The sequence below is a fragment of the Camelus ferus genome, chromosome 1 (genome assembly GCF_009834535.1).
Source record: "Camelus ferus isolate YT-003-E chromosome 1, BCGSAC_Cfer_1.0, whole genome shotgun sequence".
NCBI lineage: Eukaryota > Metazoa > Chordata > Mammalia > Artiodactyla > Camelidae > Camelus > Camelus ferus.
Window position 1 is genome coordinate 5,422,444 of NC_045696.1, and position 20,377 is coordinate 5,442,820.

At 42.9% G+C, this 20,377-nt stretch overlaps 1 protein-coding gene across 1 annotated transcript in view; it reads right to left on the reverse strand.

Annotated features, from left to right (window-relative positions):
• Positions 1 to 633: 633 nt before the first annotated feature.
• B3GALT5 (beta-1,3-galactosyltransferase 5) overlaps positions 634 to 20,377 on the reverse strand; it is a 79,431-nt gene continuing 59,687 nt past the window's right edge. The window contains exon 5 of the transcript XR_004313773.1: positions 634 to 653. The gene's annotated coding sequence lies outside the window, so the exon portion shown is untranslated. The remainder of the gene's footprint in view (positions 654 to 20,377) is intronic.

A 20,377-nucleotide genomic window follows, 5' to 3' on the forward strand; every position in this document is an offset into this window, starting at 1 on the left:
CCACCGCGTGGAAACTGCAGTTTCACAGATCTTCATGGGGCTGGGGAGTGTGCATTTCAACCAGTTCAGGGGAGTTCTGGTGCACCCCGAGGGGATTCCGGGGCAGGTGACCCCGCAGAGAAGCCGCTTGTGGAGCTGCGAACTCCAGGATGAAAATGACATGTGGCTCACTGGGGTTAACAACACCTGTTCTCAGCTCCAAGTCCCACGCTCTTTGGTGACTGAGCCTCCAGAAACACAGCACCGTGAGCAAGGGCTTCACTCCCTTCAGAGAGCCGGGTGAACCACACGTGCAAGGATAACGGAACCTTGAGCAAAGCCCAACACCCTGCTCGTGACCCCTCCCAGTTCAGTCTCGAGGCTGAGCTGCCCAGACAGGTCTAAGCGCCAAAGTTCAAACGCTCTCCTAACCTTACCGCGTTTGGCATCTTAGGTCGCAGGAAAGAATCCTTCCAAAATGTTCGCCCATTTTAAGGAGCCTCTTGCTACCTGAAGTCCACTTTGAAATAAGAGGTACGGTCTTACAATTACAGTAAGTTACGATAATGATTACACACGGGGCCTGCGTATTCCATGGCAGCTTTCTTTGTGGTGTTGAAGCCATTTACCTCTAAAAACATCCTTAGTGACAATACGGCAAGGGAGAATCAACCCTATTTAAAAAAAAAAAAAAAAAAAAAGCAATGTTATTGAGGTATAATTTACATATGATAAAATGCACCTATTCTGATGCATTTTAACAGATTTACTTGTATAACCACCTGTGATAAACTGAATAATAACGCCCCCACGTGTGTGTGTGTGTGTCCTAGTCCCTAGAACCTGGCGGTCTGTTACGTTATATGGGAGACATCCTGACTCAGGCTACAACAGATGGCCGTCCCCAGAGGTGGAGCTGTGGACTCAGAGAGTGGAGCCTCAAGTCCCCAAACATTCTTTTTCCTTTGAACTTATTTTAATGGAGGTCTAACGTGCAACGCGATGGTTTGATATTTGTATATATTACAAAACGATCACCACAGTGAGTCTGGTTAATATCCTTCATACGTAGTTAGATTTTTTTCTTGTGATGAGAACTTTTAAGATCTACTCTCTTAGCAGCTTTCAAACATGCAGTACAGCATTATTAACCATAGTCACCACGTGGTAACTTACAGCTCCGTGACTTCCTTATGATATAACTGGAGGTTTGTACCTTTCGACCCTCTTCATCCATTTGACCCACCTTCCACCCCCAGCCTCTGGCAACCACCAATCTGTTTTCTGTATCTTTGAACATGGTTTTTTGTTCGTTTGTTTCCAATTCCACATGTAAGTGAGATCATAGTATTTGTTTTCTCTGTCTTACTTCACTTAGCATAATGTCAGCAAGTTTCATCCATGTTGCTGCAAATGGTAGGATTTTATTCTTTTTCATTTGCTGAATAATGTTATATACACACACATATATATGCCAAATTTTCTTTATCCATTTATCTGTCAATGGGCATTTAGGTTGCTTCCGTATCTTGGCTGTTGTAACAGCGCTGCCATGAACACAGAGGCTCGTACATACGTCTTTTCTAGTCAGTGTTTTCATTTTCTTCAGATAAATGCCCAGAAGTGGGACTGCTGGATCATGTGGTAGTCCTATTTTTAATTTTTTGAAGAACCTCCATACTGTTTTCCACAGTGACTGCACCAATTTACATTCCCACCAACAGCGCAGGGTCATGGCCTTTTCTCCACATCCTTATCAGCATTTGCTTTCTTATTTGTTCTGTTTTGGATGATAGCCATTCTGGTAGGTGCGAGATGATAGCTCATTGTGGCTTTGATTTGCTGATGAGTGATGTTGAGCATCTTTTCATGTACCTGTTGGCCATCTGTGTGTCTTCTTTGTATGAATATCTATACAGATATTCTGCCTATTTTTTAAGTGGATTGTTTGGGGTTTTGCTATTGAGTTGTATGAGCTCTTTACATATTTTGGATATGAACCCCTTGACAGATATGTGATTGGCAGATACTTTCTCCCATTCAGTACGTTGCCTTTTCATTCTGTTGATGGTTTTTTGCGGTGAAGAGCTTTTAAAATTTGAGATAGTCCCGTTTGCTTATTTTTGCCACTGTTGCCTTTGCTTTGGACGCCAGATCCAAAAACATCATGGCCAAGACTGATGTCAAGGAGCTTCCTGCTTACGTTTTCTTCTAGGAGTTTTATGATTTCCCCAAAGGCTTATCCTTCAGCCCTGTAACCTAGTGGAGTTTCTCCTGCTGGATTTCTAATTGCTTGGGACCGGTTAGTCCCTCTTCCTCTTAATTTTCTCCTTTGCGTAGGCACATCTATAACATCATCCTACGCCTGCCCCACTGTGGTACTTTGGGAGCCGACAGCTTGTCTTCTAATTTTACACGCCCACAGTTGGAGAGGAATTTCGCCCCAGGATGTGGGTCATACCCAGAGTCTCACCCATACCTGACTTCATGATTTAGATAATGAGATCTGGGACTTCTGAGCCGATAAGACAGATGAGATTACGGACTTGAGTTGATGCTGTAAAGATTTGAGAATCTCGGGGACTCTGGCATGGGGTGGCTAATTTGCACGTGGGATGGGCACAACTGTTTGGGAGCCTGAGGGCAGACTGCGGTCGGCTAAATAGTGAGTATTTCCTTTTTACGGTTGAGTAGTATTTATATTGTGTGAATGTATCAAAACCTATTTATCCATTTTTCTGTTGGTGGCCATTTGGGTTGTTGCTAGTTTGGGCTGCTCTAAATAAAAACTGCCACGAACATTCACGTCCTGGTCAGTGTGGGCAGATAAATGCTATTTTTAATCTGAGAAAACCGAGCAATAGAAGTGAATTGACCAGCAAGTTTTCTGCACTGAAGTTGGAGTCACATGGAAACATTGTACATCTTGTTTAGAGCTAAAAATAATACAATCCTTGTAGAATATAATTAGTGTTTCTGTAAACCTTCTTCGGAGTGTACTAGAAGTTCTCATTTGACAATTTAGAGTAAAGTCACATCAATCTGCATTTACAGAAGAATGTTTTTTTTAAAAAAAAGCCTGCTTTTATGGTTTCTCGGTGTATAAGGTAACAAAGATCATTTGCCTCACAAGATGTTTCTAGGAAAAGACTCTGAGGTATTTATTTAAACAGTAATTATCCTCCATTGTAATGTGCCTTTGACAGTCCCTTAAACAGTCCCCCTGGGATCCCAATTACACTGTTAATTTGCTTAGCAAACACTTCCCACCTACAGGGCAGGGTCGTAGCCTTTTCTCCGCATCCTTATCAGCATTTGTTACCTTGTTTGTTACTGTTTTGGATGACAGCTATTCTAACAGATGTGCGGTGCGAGAGTACAACAGGAAACAGGAGCTAAACCCAGAGACTTATCACAAATCCCTAGGTCATGAGGTCCAATTAATGAAATCGTACAACTTCAGGTGACATAATCAGGATCTCACCAGCTCAGCCCAAGAGGAAGGGCAAGTTCCTAAGTCCAAGCGATCAGGTAGTACTGGGGCAGCTGAGGCTACATGGAGGGGAGGCGGCCTCCCCACTTCACCGACAGTCAGGCGGCAACACTGTGGGGCCAGCCTCGTTTGGTGCATATGCTTCCTCGTGGGAGAATTCCTTCCACAAACTTCAGCATAAAGAAATAGTATGTTTAATAACCAAAGACAGAAATAATTCATAGCAATTTTGAACACATCAGATCAGCCTGGAATAGATGAGCAAACGTAACTGTCAGAAAAATGGGCCTATTAAGACAAAATTTGTAGATACTGACAGGCATATGCAGAATAGATAAGCAAGATTATACTGTACAGCACAGGGAAGTATATACAAGATCTTGCGGTCACTCACAGCAAAAAAAAAAGTGACAATGAATATACGTATGTTCATGTATAACTGAAAAATTGTGCTCTATGCTGGAATTTGACACAACATTGTAAAATGACTATAACTCAATAAAAAAAAGTTAAAAAAAAAAAAAAAGGAAAGAAATAAGACATGGAAACAGCCTAAAAGTCCATCGACAGATGACTGGATAAAGAAGCTGTGGTATATTTATACAATGGAATGCTACTCAGCCATAAAAAATAATAAAACAATGCCATTTGCAGCAACATGGATGGACCTGGAGATCATCATTCTAAGTGAAGTCAGCCAGAAAGAGAAAGAAAAACACCATATGGTATCACTTATATGTGGATTCTAAAAAGAAAAAAAAAAAGACACAAATGAACTTATTTACAAAACAGAAACAGACTCACAGACATAGAAAATAAACTTATGGTTACCAGAGGGGAAGGGAGCAGGAAGGGATAAATTGGGAGTTCAAGATTTGCAGATATTTACTACTATATATATAATAGATGAGCAACAATTTTCTACTGCACAGCACAGGGAGCTATATTCAATATCTGGTAGTAACCTATAATGAAAAAGAATGTGAAAATGAATAGATGTATGTATTTGTATGACTGAAACATGCTGTACACCAGAAATTGACTCAACATTGTAAATTGACTATGCTTCAATAAAAAAATAAATTTTAAAAATAAAAAATTTTTTAAAAGAAAAATAGGTCTATTAAATTCCTCCCCCAAAAGAAGTGAGAGTGAGGATGGGGTGTTTCATAACCTGCATGACACGAAAGAAAGGGAGTGGAAAGTTTGTGAAGCTCTTGACAAGACTTTTGGGAAAGCCACTGGCCAAGGCCAAAGCCATTCAGCCCCCTGGGCTTGGATCTCGTCATGGGGAGCCTTTTATCTGAAGAAGTGTGTTTTAAGACTCACCCTTAAGGAAATTTTTGCAAAGCCATGGTGCTACCTTTGGGAGCACTGAGTCCCAGGGGCATGCTGCAGACGGCATTCAGACCCGCGGGGCCAGTTGTGTGCTTCTCAGTTGGAAGCTGGAAACCACCTGATGGCAGTATTTACACCACAGAAACGGGAAATGCGCAGAAGAGGTCCCCCCATGCCCACTTACCAGCACAGCACAGCCAGCGACGCTATGTGGCTTTCTGACCACTCCATAGCCAGAGCGCGGCTGAGAGCAAGTGCTCAGAAATCTCTCAGTAAGTGTAGGAGGCTTATCAGAGGCTAAAGGAAAACGTGCTGCAGAAAATACTTGCCAAGTACCTTATTGCTGTTGGATGTGCCTACCTTGCTCATAAGGCGTTAGCTTAAAGCAGGCGAGTTTAAGAACCTTCTCCTTTAATTAACCAGAAGCGTGGGGGAAGGATTTTGCGAAGACCAGCAAAGGAGAGCAGAACACGCCACCCCAAAATATGCCGCTTTGGTGTATTGATTATTTTGAATTAAAGATATATGAGAAACAGCTGTCACAAGAACACTCTGATCCTCTGTCTCCCTGAAAGCAAGAGAGAAATCTCCCATGTGAAGGTGCCCTCCCTGTACCAGGAGGGTAGAAGTCACCCTTATCACCAGCGCCTGGGAATTTAGGGCAGAGAAAACCGTATAAACAAACCTTATTATTTCACAATCTACTACCACAAGCCCCTAAACCCCTTTGGCTTGTCAATTCTTCACAAATTTATTTTCTTTGTACAAAAGATATAAAAGCTTCCTGCTCTGATCACTTCTCGAGTCTTACCTTTTTATGGGATTCCCGTACATGTGTATGTAATTAAATTTTCTCTGTACTCTGTATTGTGTAGATTTAATTATTAAACCAGCCAAGGAACTTAGAAGGGAAGAAGAGAATTTTCTCACTCCTCTGTTAAAGATGTCAGGCACTTGTGTATGTGTGTGTGCGTGTGGCAAAACCAGAAAACTTGACACAGAATAGCTTAAACAAGTAAAGAGATTTACTTTTCTCATGTAACGTGAAGTTTCGTGGTGAACAGTCCGAGGCCAATGCCAGCGCTCGAGGATACTTGCAGTGAGGACGCCTGACCACTAGCCTTTCTGAGGGCACTCTAAGTGCTGACATGGAGCTTTTGATTGCCAAGAACTCCATCTCAAATAAATGCGTTACCAGCTACACAACTAAGTAAAGAACCAGGCTGTCGCACCCATGAAGTTCTCCTTTCAGAAAGCCCTGGGTGACCTAGAGAACTGACCACTGGAGTGACCTTGTGTGTCCCTTCCTGCACTTGAATTCCTGACTCATGTAAATTTGCCAATAAAGAGTGAGCCTGCCACACCCTACGCACCCCATCCTCAACTCCAGCAAAGAGAGTGCACACTCACTCACTCACCTGCGACTGTGCAGCCTCAGGTGTGGTGTGTGCCCTCCGGAACCCACAAGTAATAAACCTGGCTTTTTCAGTGGTTAATGCTGAGGTGCATCTTGCAATCATAATAAGAACCACAAGGGCCAGTCCCAGCCTCAGCATAGGCTCAGGTCAGGGAAATGTCTGTGGGGACTCCCGCAGGAGCTCAGGTGGGTGCCTCCAGGCATTCCTAGCCAACAGCATCATTATCAATAGGCTAAGGCCGACACAAACAACGTCATCCTGTGTCTTCTGGCTTCATCATTACTACCACATGACTCTAGGGGTTAAAAAATGGCTGCTGTTGCTCCAGCTATTACATCTGTATTCCAGGCAGACAGAAGAGGGTAAGCACAAGAGAGGCCTCTCCCAGGGACTTCTGCCTGAGCTAGAATTCTGTAAAAAGCCACCCTCGCTGCAAAGGAGCCTGTAAAATTAAATATTTTTATTTGGTGGCCTCTAGAGTAGAGAGTAGAGCAAGAAAGAGGGGAAAGGGTGTGGAATGATTGATCCAACACAGATTCCAATCCCATTGTCTCTGGAATTCAGATGCAGAATCTCATGTATTTCGAGTTTACAGAACGTCCACTTTTAAGGTCTTTCTCAGCTGGGGACCAACCACAGAGCACAGAGAATGATTTGAGTGGCTATTGCTCAACCCTCCCTTGGATGGAATTCTACTCACATCATCCGAGATGCAGAGGAGATCAGGTCACTCATCACCTGCAATGGAGGGGCCTTGTCTACTAGAATCTCTCAATCTCATTGGAATAGAAAATCCACTCATACATGGGGACACTGGGCAGACTCTGAGTATCTCCTGGGTATAAACAATGTACTGGGAGAAAATGGAAAAGAAAGAGAGCCATTAAACGATGGAAAGACCTAGGAAGGTTTCAAGAGGAATGGAGATCCAGCTGGGTGTTGTGATCCCCAAAGACCCCGCAATGGGTACTTTGTCCAGAGTTGTAAATGCCAACCAAACAAAACCAGGTTCTATACAACAAAGCAGAAACTTTATTCATTGATCAAGGAATGGAGAAGTGAGGGCTTGCGCTCTAAAAACACCTTCTCCTGGAGGAGAGAGAAGTAAAGGAATTTTAAGGGGTAGGATGCAGGCATGTCATCAGGGCTCTAGGAAAGGAGGGGACATTCCTGTGGGCAGCTGGGCCATGCTCAGTCTTCCGGGCATCTTTGCACTCTGCATGATTTGTGCCTAGCAGAGTGCCAGTCTCCCCTCCCACTCCTCAGGCAGAAAGCATAACTTTCGGACGTCTCCAGATCTCATCTGTGCATCTGTGGCCCAGTCAGAGCTGGTTCACAGTGTTAACCACTGCATATCTCTTGAAGCACAGCTATAAAACATCTCTGACAAATACTGGTGTTTTGAAATAAACACAAGATAAAGCAAGGCAAGGACCCTTTATCTCTCAGGGGCAGGCATGGGCAACCCAGCTTCAGCAGGTACCAGGAAAGTACGGGTACACTGACAGGTAGGGAGCGCACCTGTGTACTTAGAGGGGCAGGGACGGGTGGGTGGGGTAACAGAAGGTTAAAAAATAGATAAGAGTGACTTTTGGCAGACTTTGAATGTTGGGCTAGGACACCAACGGAACACGGTAAATGATTAAGAAGACCAGACATTGGCAAAGCAGTTAGGAGGCTGTTGCAATAGTGGAAGAAGAGAGACTGAGGCTGAGAACAAGGGAAGGCGGTGCCACGACGGAGAGGAAGAGGCCGGCCTGGAGCCGAGGCTCTCAGCCTGGGCTGCAGGTTAGACTCAGGGGGCTTCCCAAGTACAGATGCCTCTGCTCGGCCTGCAGACCAACTGAATCAGAATCCCCGGGGGTGAGGGCCAGGGCTCTGTGCTTGAAAGCGAGCTCTGCAGGTGACTGCAGCGTGTGCTCAGGTTGAAAACCACGGCTCCAGAGATGGGGGAAGGGGCAAGCCACTGAGTTTGCTGACCCGTTGGATGGGAGAGGGAGGGGCTGAAAGTGAGCTCCGGGTCGATTCCATGAGTGTTGAGGAGGCGACGCCCTCAGATGGGGGTCCTGACGAAGAAGAGGAGCGGCTGCTGGAGGGAAGGCAGTGCGGGTCAGGGCGGAGGGCCGGGCGGGGAAGGGGCTGAGAAGCTCCTCTCCTGTTGGTCTAGTCTCCATCAAGGACAGACAAAGGAGACCCTGAAGGACAAGGAAGGCAAGAAAATATCCCTTCCAGCCTCAGTCCTGCAGGACCCACTGGGTTTGCACTTTAATGAGGTGAAGACCTTTTTGGAAGTACTTTCGTGGTGGCTCAGGTCTCAACAGATACCACTATTTTGCATGAGAAATTTTTAAATGGCATTTGGTGTCAGAACAATGACAAACCCAGCCCTGTGTTCCTGCTCTGGCCTGAGGCCCAGCTGCTAGACTGATGGCCGTGTTCTTTGAGTGTTATGATGTGCCCTTGGCTCTGATTTGCTTAGTTTCACTGAACCATTTTGGAACTATGTACAGATTTTGGATTTCACACTCTCTAAAAGTTGATGAGCTGATTAATTGTTCTCTTTTTAAGTTTGGCAATAGGCTGAGTTATTTGGAAATCTTTCAAGGACTTCAGTTTGGATTGCAAAGCAATCTTTCTGCCCAAATTCCACTTATATCAGAGCTCCAAGGGAGTCCAGGGAAAGAACTCATTCTCTGAATTCAATTTCTCTCCTATCACATCTGCTCAACCCTGATCCCACCCAATTTTCCTTGGCTTTCCCCTCAGCCAACTTCTGAGCATTTGTGGGGAGCTTTTCCAAAGTGTGCTACTTCCTTTATGACGTTTTTCTCCCATTAGTGTACTGGTTTTATTTTAAACTTTTTTATCTGTATAAGTCACATGTAGAAAAGTTCACCAGCTGTATGTACACAAATCAATAAATTCTTACAAAGTGACCACACCTGTGTGAACACCCAAGTCATAAAAGCAAAAGAATGTTGTCAGCACCCAGAGGCCCCTCTCAGACCCCCTACCCAGCTGCTCTCCTCCTCCTTCTTCTCAGAGATTACCGCTGTCCAGACTTCCAACAGCACTGATTAGTCTTGCCTGTTTGGGGAATTTTTGTAAATGCATTTTCTTCTTTTGCCTTTGTGTAATTTTCACTCAATATCATGTTTGTGAGATTCACCCACATTGTTGCCTGTAGAGCTGGTTCATTCGTTTTCTTTGCTGTATAGTATTCCACCACATGAACACATCAGTATGATCCATCATACCATTTGGATTGTTTCCCATCTGGGGCTAGAATGAACAGTGCTGCCCTGCACTTACCTGTGCCTGCTATAGGTGAAGTCGATTCCTGAATCTTAATCATATTTCTTGTATTCAGGTTTAGAAGACAATATTTTATTTGAAGACAGAAGGATTAAGGGGAGGAGCAAGTCTTGGGGGAATGAGAACAACTAAAGGAGAAAAAAGAAAAGGAAAACCTCAGTTTCCTACACATACCTTCTCTTCACTTAACTTCACGCTTCTCCCCCTCGGGCCGCATTGGGGTGGGGTTGAGTGGGAAGGAGTTGGGGACAGCAGGTGTGTAACCTCAGTGTCATCCTGTAAGCCAGAGGGATTTGGTGCCATGAAATTGATTTTTTCTTGGTGTGGGCAGGGCGTAACATTTGGGATTTCTGGATACCATGTGGCGTTATTTTCTGTTCCCTCAAAGTTGTTTTAAAAAGCCCACATTGCTGGTAACATTCTCTTCCATTAGTAACACAGCCCTTCTTGGATGGTAAGAAAGCATGGTTGGTATGTGAATCTGAGGATAATGACCAAGAAAAACTACAGAAGAAACAGAGGGACAAGAGAATTGCACTCAAAGAAAATGGGTAAAAGTGTGTTTACCTGCCCTACCTTATATCAAAGCTGGTGTGAACTTTCTTTCCTCTGACTATGCCCACTCCTTTCTTTTTTTTAAAATATAACTTAGGAAAAAAGTGTCAGCTATGAATGGCAGAAAAACAATTCAAGAGAATTGATAATGGAAGAGTAATTTGTTCAAAGGAGCCTTGGGTAGGTCAAAGAATTAAAGGAAAGGCTTAGGAGCCAAGACATCTCCAGGGAACCCAGAGACAGGGAAAGGGGAGCTGGTACCACAGGACCCTTTTCTGTCTCTCATGTCTTTTGTTTGCTTGGTGTCCTCTCCTCCAGATGCCAAGAAATATGGAAGAAAACAGCCTGGAACCCATCCTTCCAGCTCCCAGACAAAAGCATCAGAAGGCTGTCAAAATTCCAGCAAGAACATTCTCAAAGGACTCGGGGGAGTCCAGCTTGCCTGATATTCCCATCCATGAACCATTCTGGGCAGAGGACGCTCTCTGATTGGCCAGTACTGGGTCATGTGCCCCCCCACCCCCATCTGTCAGCAGAGGGGAGTGTTTGCAGAGAAACAGGGAGGGAGACTTGTGCTGGCAGCCAAAGACAGTGCTGTACTGGCAAGCACGTAATCCTCTGGAACAGGAAGGAAGTGATCACTCTGACACTTCCAGTTTTTAATAATTATGAGACCATGGCACCAGAATTATTTTAGCCAGAAAAATATTCACTGTGCACCTGTGGCTTATCGGCCCAAAGCTTAATTCTGAAGAACGGCACAAACACATGTGAAATAAGAGCCCTGTCCTCAAGGTGTTTTCCTATCACTGCAGGAATGTGATCCCGGAGAGGACTAGTAGTGGGGGGGATGCTCACGCCAAGCACATGGTCCTCCTCCTACGCACACCCCCCGGCCTGCGCTGGATGCGGGGGGAGCACCTGCCAAGTGGAAAGTTACTCCATGCGCATTTTTGTTTCTTTGCTTATTTTTTTAAATTTCTTTAGCTAAATATTTCCATCTGTAGAATAGTGTAAAAATAGAGAAATAATATATATATGTTTCTCTTGATAAGGCTAAGTACAGGGCTTGTGTGCTGTTGAGGGGTCATCACTCAAGATGACAAGCAAACTGTAGTTTATCATATGAAAAGTTACACCCTTAGCATTGGAATGGACTTGCTCTTTTTCTTTCATCCACAAAGGGCTGGGAAGACTATAACCGTTGGTGCTTCATGGGTCAGAAAAAAGGAAACATAAAAGAAGAAAAGGGGATGAAAGGAAAGAAAGGAAAAGACAAGAAAATAAAAAAAATCTGTCACAAAATGTGTGGGTGTTTGGCAGATTTGAATCCCAAATTTACCACACTGGAGTAGACAAGGAACCTTGGGTTGTGAAGCTGACATACACCAAACTGGTAGTGAACCTACGTGCCAAACTCCCACTAGAGGAAGACATATTAATCCTAAACCTCAAGGAATCTCACAGATAATTTTAAAGACAATGAGCAGCATGTAATCAAAGAAAGTCAACCACACAAGAGCACAATATAACAGACATAATGATATATCAAACATAACAGCTGAACAGACATGCATAGGCTTTAGATATTGGCATTATCAGATTATAAAACATCCATGTTTCCTAAGTTCAAATAATGAAAGACAACCTTAGAAATATCATTAGCAAACAGAAAACCAAAAACGGTGGCCAAAAAGAACTAATACATTATATAACAAGAACCAAATTTAACTACAGTAACCAAATTTAAACTAAACAGATGAATTTGACAGCATAGTAAGCTATCAGAAGAGAGAATTCATGATCTAGAAGCTGTATTATATAAGAAATTATTTGGAATTCTATACAAAGACAAAAAGATGAAAAACACATTAAAAAGAAGAGTAGTGTGAGACCATGTAACAGTTGTTTAAGAAGGAGAGCAGAGAGAAAAATCAGCAGAAATGATATATTAAAGGATATTGGCTAATAATGATCCAGAAATTTATGAAAGACACCAATTCACAAACTCAGGAAGTCCAATGATTCCAAAAAGGAGAGAGAAAAGCAAATCCACATCTACAGGAAACTGCACAATACCAGACAAAAAAAATCTTAAAGCAAAAAATTAACAGACTGGTAGCTGCTTTCTCAGGAGCAACAGTGAAAATCAAAAGTGGTTGGAATGAAATCTTCAGTGTATTGAAAGAAAACAATTACCAGTTTCATTTATATCCATTTATGATAAAAACTCTCTAGGAAGTGGGCATAGAGGGAACATACCTCAACATAACAAAGGCCATCTATCACAAACCCACAGCTAACATCATACTTAATGGTGAAAAGCTGAAAGCATTTGCTCTAAGATTAGGAGCACGACAAAGATGCCCCCTCTCACCACTTTTATTCAACATAGTTTTGGAAGTCCTAGCCATAGCAATCAGAGCAGAAAAAGAAATAAATGCAATTCAAGTTGGAAAAGAAGTAAAACTGTCACTGTTTGCAGATGACATGGTACTATACATACAAAATCCTAAAGACACAGCCAGAAAACTACTAGGGCTCATCAATAAACATAGTAAAGTTGCAGGATACAAAATTAATATACAGAAATCAGTTGCATTTCTATACACTAACAATGGAATAGTAGAAAAAGAAATTAAGGAAACAATCCCATTTACCATCACACCAAAAAGAATAAAATACCTAGGAATAAACATACCCAAGGAGGCAAAGGACCTGTACTCTGAAAACTATAAGACACTGATGAAAGAAATTAAAGATGACATAAATGGATGGAAAGATATGCCGTGTTCTTGGTTTGGAAGAATCAATATTGTTAAAATGGCCAAGGCATTATACAGATTTAATGTGATCCCTATGAAATTACCAATGACATTTTTCACAGAGTTGGAAAAAAAATATTAAAATTTGTATGGAAACATAAAAGATTCTGAATAGCCAAACGATGCTGAAAAGGGAGAACGAAGCTAAGGGAATCACACTCCCTGACTTCAGACTATACTACAAAGCTACAGTAATCAAAACAGTATGGTATTGGCACAAAAGCAGATACATAGATCAATGGAACAGGACAGAAAGTCCAGAAATAAACCTACATACTTATGGCCAATTAATCTACAACAAAGTGGGTAAGAATACACAATGGTGAAAAGACAATCTCTTCAATAAATGATGCTGGGAAAACCGGACAGCTACCTCTAAATGTAAGACTGGATAATATAAAACTCCTAAAGGAAAACACAGGCAGAACACTCTTTGACCTAAATCACAGCATCTTTTCTCAAACCAGCTCCTAGAGCAATGGAAATAAAAATAAAAATTAACAAATGAGACAAAATTAAACTTAAAAGCTTTTGCACAGCTAAGGATACCATAACAAAACGAAAAGACAACTTACAGAATGGGAGAAAATATTTGCAAATGATGCAATCAACAAGGAACTAATTTCCAAAATGTACAAACAGCTTATACAGCTTAATATCAAAAAACAAAAACAAAAAACAAAACAAACAAACAGAAAAAAACAAGCAACCCAACCCAATCAAAACATGGGCAGAAGACCTAAACAGACATTTCTCTAAAGAAGACATCCAAATGGCTAACAGACACATGAAAAGATGCTCAGCATCGCTAATTGTCAGAGAAATGCAAATCAAAACTACAACAAGGTACCGCTTCACACCAGTCAGATTGGCCATCACTAAAAATTCCACAAACAATAAATACTGGAGAGGATGTGGAGAGAAAGGACTCCTACACTGTTGGTGGGAATGTAAATCGGTGCAGCCACTATGGAGGACAGTATAAAGGTTCCTTAAAAATCTAAAGATAAACTTACCATACGATCTAGCAATTGCACTCCTGGGCATATATCTGGAGAAAAATCTAATTTGAAAAGACACATGCACCCCAATGTTCATAGCAGCATTATTTACAATAGCCAGGACATAGAAACAATCTAAATGTCCATCAACAAATGAATGGAGAAAGAAGTTGTGGTACAAACATACAATGGAGTACTACTCAGCCATAAAAAGAATAAAATAATACCATTTGCAGCAACATGGATGGATCTGGAGATCATCATTCTAAGTGAAGTAAGCCAGACAGAGAAAGAAAAATGCCATATGATATTGCTTATATGTGGAATCTAAAAAAAAAAAAAAAAAAGACAAAAATGAACTTATTTACAAAAGAGAAACAGGCTCACAGACATAGAGAACAAACTTATGGTTTTGGGGATGGGGGATAAATTGGGAGTTTGAAATTTGCACCTCTTGGGGAGTGATGGAAATGTTAGGTATCTTGATTGTGATGGTGGTTTCATAGGCATATACATCTATCAAAATTCATCAAATTGTACATCTGAAAAAAAGGTTAGTCAAAGAATAAATCTAATTGGAGAAATTTTAAAAATACAGAAACAAAGGGAAATGGTCAAGCAAAACAAAAAATAATCACTGAGTCATTAAACAAAGTCAGGGACCTTTAGTTCCTCCCCAAGGGCTACGGATAATATTCTGAGCCACGTCCTTTGAGCAGTCTTCTAGCTACTGAAACCCCCACCACATGGAAGATGTTAACTATACAATGACCAGACTGTAGTCATGACATAAGCTGCCACAATTCCAAGAACTGGCCTCAAATGAATGGAAACAAACTGACTCTGGAACGGAAGATTAACTGTACCTAAAAAATCAGGATGACGCTGATCAGACCACGGCATGACTAACTTCAAGGTGACTGTCAGAGCTGAATACGATGTTCTGCATGTAGCCCCCTCCCTCCACCTGTACACCCCCTGAAATTCTCCTTTAAAAGCTCTTATCCAAGGGGGGTGTTGGCCTCTAGACATGAGTCCACCTTCCTGTCCCCCCTCCCCTCCCTCTTCCCACCCCTTCCCACCCCGTCACTGGTTTCTGGCCTCCGGAATACAGCAAACTTTCCTTGCCACAAATATGTGCCTCTCGAGTATTGGCTTTCAAGCAGCAAGCAGCTGGACCCAAGTTTTGGTAACAGAGCCACCAAGCCAGATCCAACCAGGGTGAGAAGGGCTCTGAGAGAGAGGGCTGCAGGGCAAGTTACAACAGGGAGACTCCCACTGCCTTCGGGCATGTGGAAGATAGACTTGACAAGCAGTTGGTTGAAGAGGGAGGAATTGTTGATGGTTATGTATGTAAACTAAGCAAAAGAAAATGAGGTAAACATTCATTCCAGCAGGGTGGGAGGAACTTTCACAGAACAAAAGGTATAACCACAATGCACTGCTTTTCCTAGCAGTTAATGATATTTACATGGTCATAAACAATAAATAGGAAGCAAAGATGGGGCTATAATGAGAAAACGAGGGAGGTAAAGGAGGGGTGGGAGGTATGAGGTGGCTGAATCTTCATCTGCAGTCATAGGAAGTCAATAGAAAATGTCTGAAGTGACGTGACAATACATAGTGGTAAGCATGTTACCTTGAAATACAGGATAAATGCTGGAAGAAACAGCAGAGGGGTCCGGCTGAGGAAGGGAGTGGAAAGCAGAGGACTGCGGTTTTCACTACTTGAAGCCTTACCGCACCAGTGGCCTTTTACACTATGTACCTGTATTGTCTTGATAAACACTATTACTTTTTTAAATTGTGCCTACAGAAAATTCATATAAATTTAAAAGTAGAAACGACACTACTAATCTTCTAAAGTGGTTCAGCACCCCAACCGCAGAGCGACCGACTTCTCTGGATTCTTCAGGGCACAGGTCTTAATCACACACTTGGAAGGGCAGGGGGGTACTTCTGTGAACCGGGACAGGACACATTCTGGGGAAACAACAAAATAAACTCTGAGAGTCAGAGACCTCACACAGTCAAGGCTTACTGCTCACTCGTGGGACGTGTGATGGAGGCTGTGGACGGAGCTGTCAACTGGAACACGTCACCAGCCAAGGTCACCTCTGCCGAGAAGAGTAGAATGAATAAGGCACATCATCTCTTAACTGGCTTCCATCTTGGGTCGTTGGCCAGGGGTGTTGTCCCCAAACTCATTGCAAGGGAGGCTGGGAAGCTGACAAGAGCTCACAGACTACTAGGCAAGCACTTACACGCTCAGCTGGCAGCACAGCCCCGAAGAGCAGGGTCTGCAAAGGAACAGACAGGAGAGGCAAGGGGACGGCTAAGGAAAGTGAGGAGGGGTCAGGTGTTGGAATTTTACCTGCGCCCTCAGGAAATGGGGTTCTAGCCCCTCTGCCCGCTTCCCGGGGTCGGCCTGAGACGTGCTAGGAAAATGGGTTTTGTAAATGATTAACAGCACACAAACGCAGGCTCTTAAATTATCGGTAGGTGGACATGTGTGCTCTTTGCCAAATCAGTCTATAAACATGTTTACTATCTCTTTATCGTGTTATTGCTGGGAGAAGTTTTCCTTATCATTCATTTTGTTTTTAAAGGTCTTAACTAAGGTTTGTGAATTGAATAGCTGACTGGAAAAAAAAAAAAAAAAACCGGTTGTGGGTCGCCTGCCTCATCTTTTGCCATCTGCTCCTGTTGGGGTCAGAAGGCACGCTGCCGTCCTCAGTAAAGTAAGCCCACAAGTCGTCATTCTCATCCGTGAGCAAGGCTTCCTTAATTTTTTTTTAGTGGAGGCACTGGGGATTGAACCTAGGACCTCACGCATGCTAAGCACATGCTCTACCACTGAGCTATGCCTCCAACCACCAGGTTTCTTTTAAATATGATTGTCAATTACACCACTAACTTAAATCTCTAGCATACTTATCTTCCTAATCCAGTTATATTATTTTTCTGTCCCATCTTCGTAATTCTCAAAAGTTACAAATACTGCTTAACCTCTATATATTTTAGTCTTTGCCGAGTCTTTTTTTTCTTTAATGGCGGTAAGAATCTCTAATAAGAAAGTAAGATATATTGATGACAGACTGTAGAAAAAATATTCAATTGGATATACACCCTGGCTCACTGTGATCATCCAAGATTTTGTGGAAGAAAGACACACACTGTTTCCTACTCAGTTTCCTTAAATGTGCCCCTCAATACTACCATCAAATAGACTTTCGTGGTTCACTGAGATGTGAGCCACTTCCCAACTGGAGTGCTACCGTCTCAGCAGTGGCCCCCAAACTCACTACCAAAGGCAAAGGAGAAGGCTGAAGAAATCACACCTGCTCTTTTATGCTTCAGTCCAGAAGCCACACCTGGCAGGCTACTGGTTAGAACTGGTCATTTGACCTCGACCTGGCAGCAGAGGTCACGCCATCTTCTGTCATACCAGGAAGAGGAAACAAATGGAATTTGGTGACACTGTGGCTCTCTTAACAGACAAACACAAAGGCTCACTGGGAACTCACAGAGCTCATCGGCTGACGCAGGAACTCAGCAGGAAGGGCTTCAAAGCAAACGACTGTAAGGAGACACCTTGACGTTCACACCTGCTGTATCAAGTGTCTCTGGAAACAAGGTGGATTTCCACTTGTCTTTGCCTTAATAAACAGAGTGCAGGCAAGCCGGAAATACCGGGCCACTCACCTCCAGGCCACAACAAAGCAAGTGTCACAATGAAGCGAGGCGCACAGACCTTTGGCTTCGCGGTGCACATCGAAGTGCTGTTTACACTGCGCTGCAGGCTGTTCGGTGTGCAATGGCATTGTCTTTAAAAAGGCACATACCTACTGAAGAATACCTCATTGCTAAAAAATGTTACCCATCGTTTGACATCACAGAGTTGTCACAAGTCTTCAGTCTGTGGAAACCACAATATCTACAACGCACAATCAAGTGAAGCACCGTAACACGGGGCGTGTCTGTATTCTGGGCACTATTTAGCTTTTTTTCTGGGGGTTACAAAGGCAGCTTAGGGCATCAGAGTAAAACAAGGGTGGTCCCGTTCCCCATCCTGCCAATTAACTAGCAAAAGTTAAAGATAGTCAGGGTCCTGCTGCGTCTCAAATAAGTTCTTCAGCTGCAAAAAAAAGGAGAAAATACACTCGTTCTGCCCAAATCAAAGGCTGTCGTGAAGTCAAATGAGATTGTACGTGAAAGTGTTTTGTGGTGGTAAAGTGCTCCTTTTAATTGATGGGGGGTTTTGTTGTTGTTGTTGGGGTTTTTTTGTTGTTGTTGTTTTTACCAATTTTAGCTTCTTTTTATATAATGCACCATGTTACAGTTTGCTTTGAAAATAAGAAATAAACTAGGCAAACCAAATTTTACCAGTGACATCACCTTATGTTGGTTCCTCTTTCTGTTTCATGCTTTAGAGGCAGTGAACGTAGTGATGAGATTACAACACCCACATTTTCCCTCCTTGGTGCAATGTATTGGGCAAAAATAGAATCCTCACATGCATGGGCCACACTCAACTGGAAGTTTTGTTTTTGCTCCAAGCCTAGATGGTTGTGCCATTGACTTACAAATAACAGTCTAAAGAATACAAGGAGGGTAGTTTTTCACAAATGTTTTTTGGCATGTTTTTTTTTTTGTCTGTTTTTACTTTTTATTTTTGAAAATGCCTGATATACACGGGGGTAGGCAAATGAATGCCCCTGCCAAGATGTCTACGTCTGAATGCCTGGAACCTCTGAATATGTTAGGTTAGGCAGCACAGGGGGATTAAGGCTGCAGATGGAATCGAGGCTGCTCATCAGCTGTCCTTAAGATGGGAGATTATCCTGGATAAACCTGGGGGGCCCGATGGAATCACAAGGGTCCTTAAAAGCAGAAAGCCTTTCCTGGCTGCTGAGAACCAGAGTGATGGCAGTGTGAGAAGGACTCAACCTGCCTTGGAGGATTTGAAGATGAAGGAAGAAGGAGAGTCGCAGCCTAGGAATACACACAGTTTCTAGAGGATGAAAGGGCAAGAAACAGACTCCCGCCTCCAGCCTCCGGGGAAGAAGGCAGCTCTGCCCTGTTGGCACCGTGATCTTACCCCAGAGAGGCCCATGCCAGACCTCAGAGTTCTGCTGAACTGTAAGATCATAAATTTAAGTTGTTTTAAGTCATTAATTTTCTGGTTATTTCTTACAATACTCAGAAAACTAACACATAAATGAAAGTAGAGAGAACAGCATAAGAACCCTTGTACCCATTGGCCAACTTCAATAATTACCCACTCGTCTTGCTTCATTGACACACCCATCGACTTCCTCTCAATCACACCAAATAATTTTGAAGCAAATCTCAGACATTATCCTTCAATTCTTAAATGTTCCAGTAAATGTCTGTGAAAGACAACCACTCTTAAAGACAATCGTGGCACGACTGTCGCAGCTCTAATTTAATAGTAATCCTGTAACATCATCGAATAGCCAGTATGGATTCCTATTTCCGCGGTTATCTTGGAAATGTTTTATTAGACTTTATGTGTTTGAATCAGAAGAACTCCCCTCCAAAACAGGCCATAAATTGCAGTTGTTCAAAATGCTGCTTCATTCTCTCTTAATTCATTGCATCCTCCCCACATCACCATCTTTTCTCCTCTTTACAATGTATTTCGGGCAGAGACTGGGTTGTGTGTCCCATAGAGTTTCCCACCATCTGGGACTTTACTGGCTGTGTGCTGTGTTGTCACACAGGTTCTTCTGTCCCCTGTGTTTCCTGCCCACTGGTAGTTGTGTTTTGTTTTGTTTTGTTTTGTTTTAAGAATACTTCATGGATAGTATTGTTCAATTCTATCAGAAGGTCCATAATGTTGAGTTATCTTTCTTTTCTCTGCAATAAGTAGTCATTTATAATTATTGCTTGGTTCTATCATTTGTAAATTATGGGCTGCAAAATGGCAACATTCCCGTTCTATGTTCCCTTTATTTACGATCTTCAGTACAGCGGTTAAAAGAAACTTTCGCTCAGCGAACATGCAGTCAGCCTCCCCTGGGGCCAGGTGGTAAGCACTGTCAGCTCTGGGGTCCACACGTCTCTGCTGAGCTGCTCAGCTCTGCTGCTGCAGCAGGAAAGCCACCCCAGCAACCCCGAAACAGGCAGGAGTGGTTGTGCCCCAACAAAACTTTCTTCACCGAGCAACAAACAGTGCTCCAGGAATTAGTCACTTTGTATTTTTGCCCAGGTAGCTTTGGGAGAGATCCCCAGAACTGGAATGTCTTGGTCAAAGGACAGATGCATTTGTGGTTTCGGTAGAGACTGCCAAACTGCCCCTCACAGGCCTTCTCTAAAGCGGGAGCTTTCACAAAAGAACCTGCGGTAGTTTCCTGGGGCCAACTTGGTGAAATTACACTCTTGTTTCCCATTATCCCCATTAATAGTAGGGTTCTGGGTGGAGTTGGC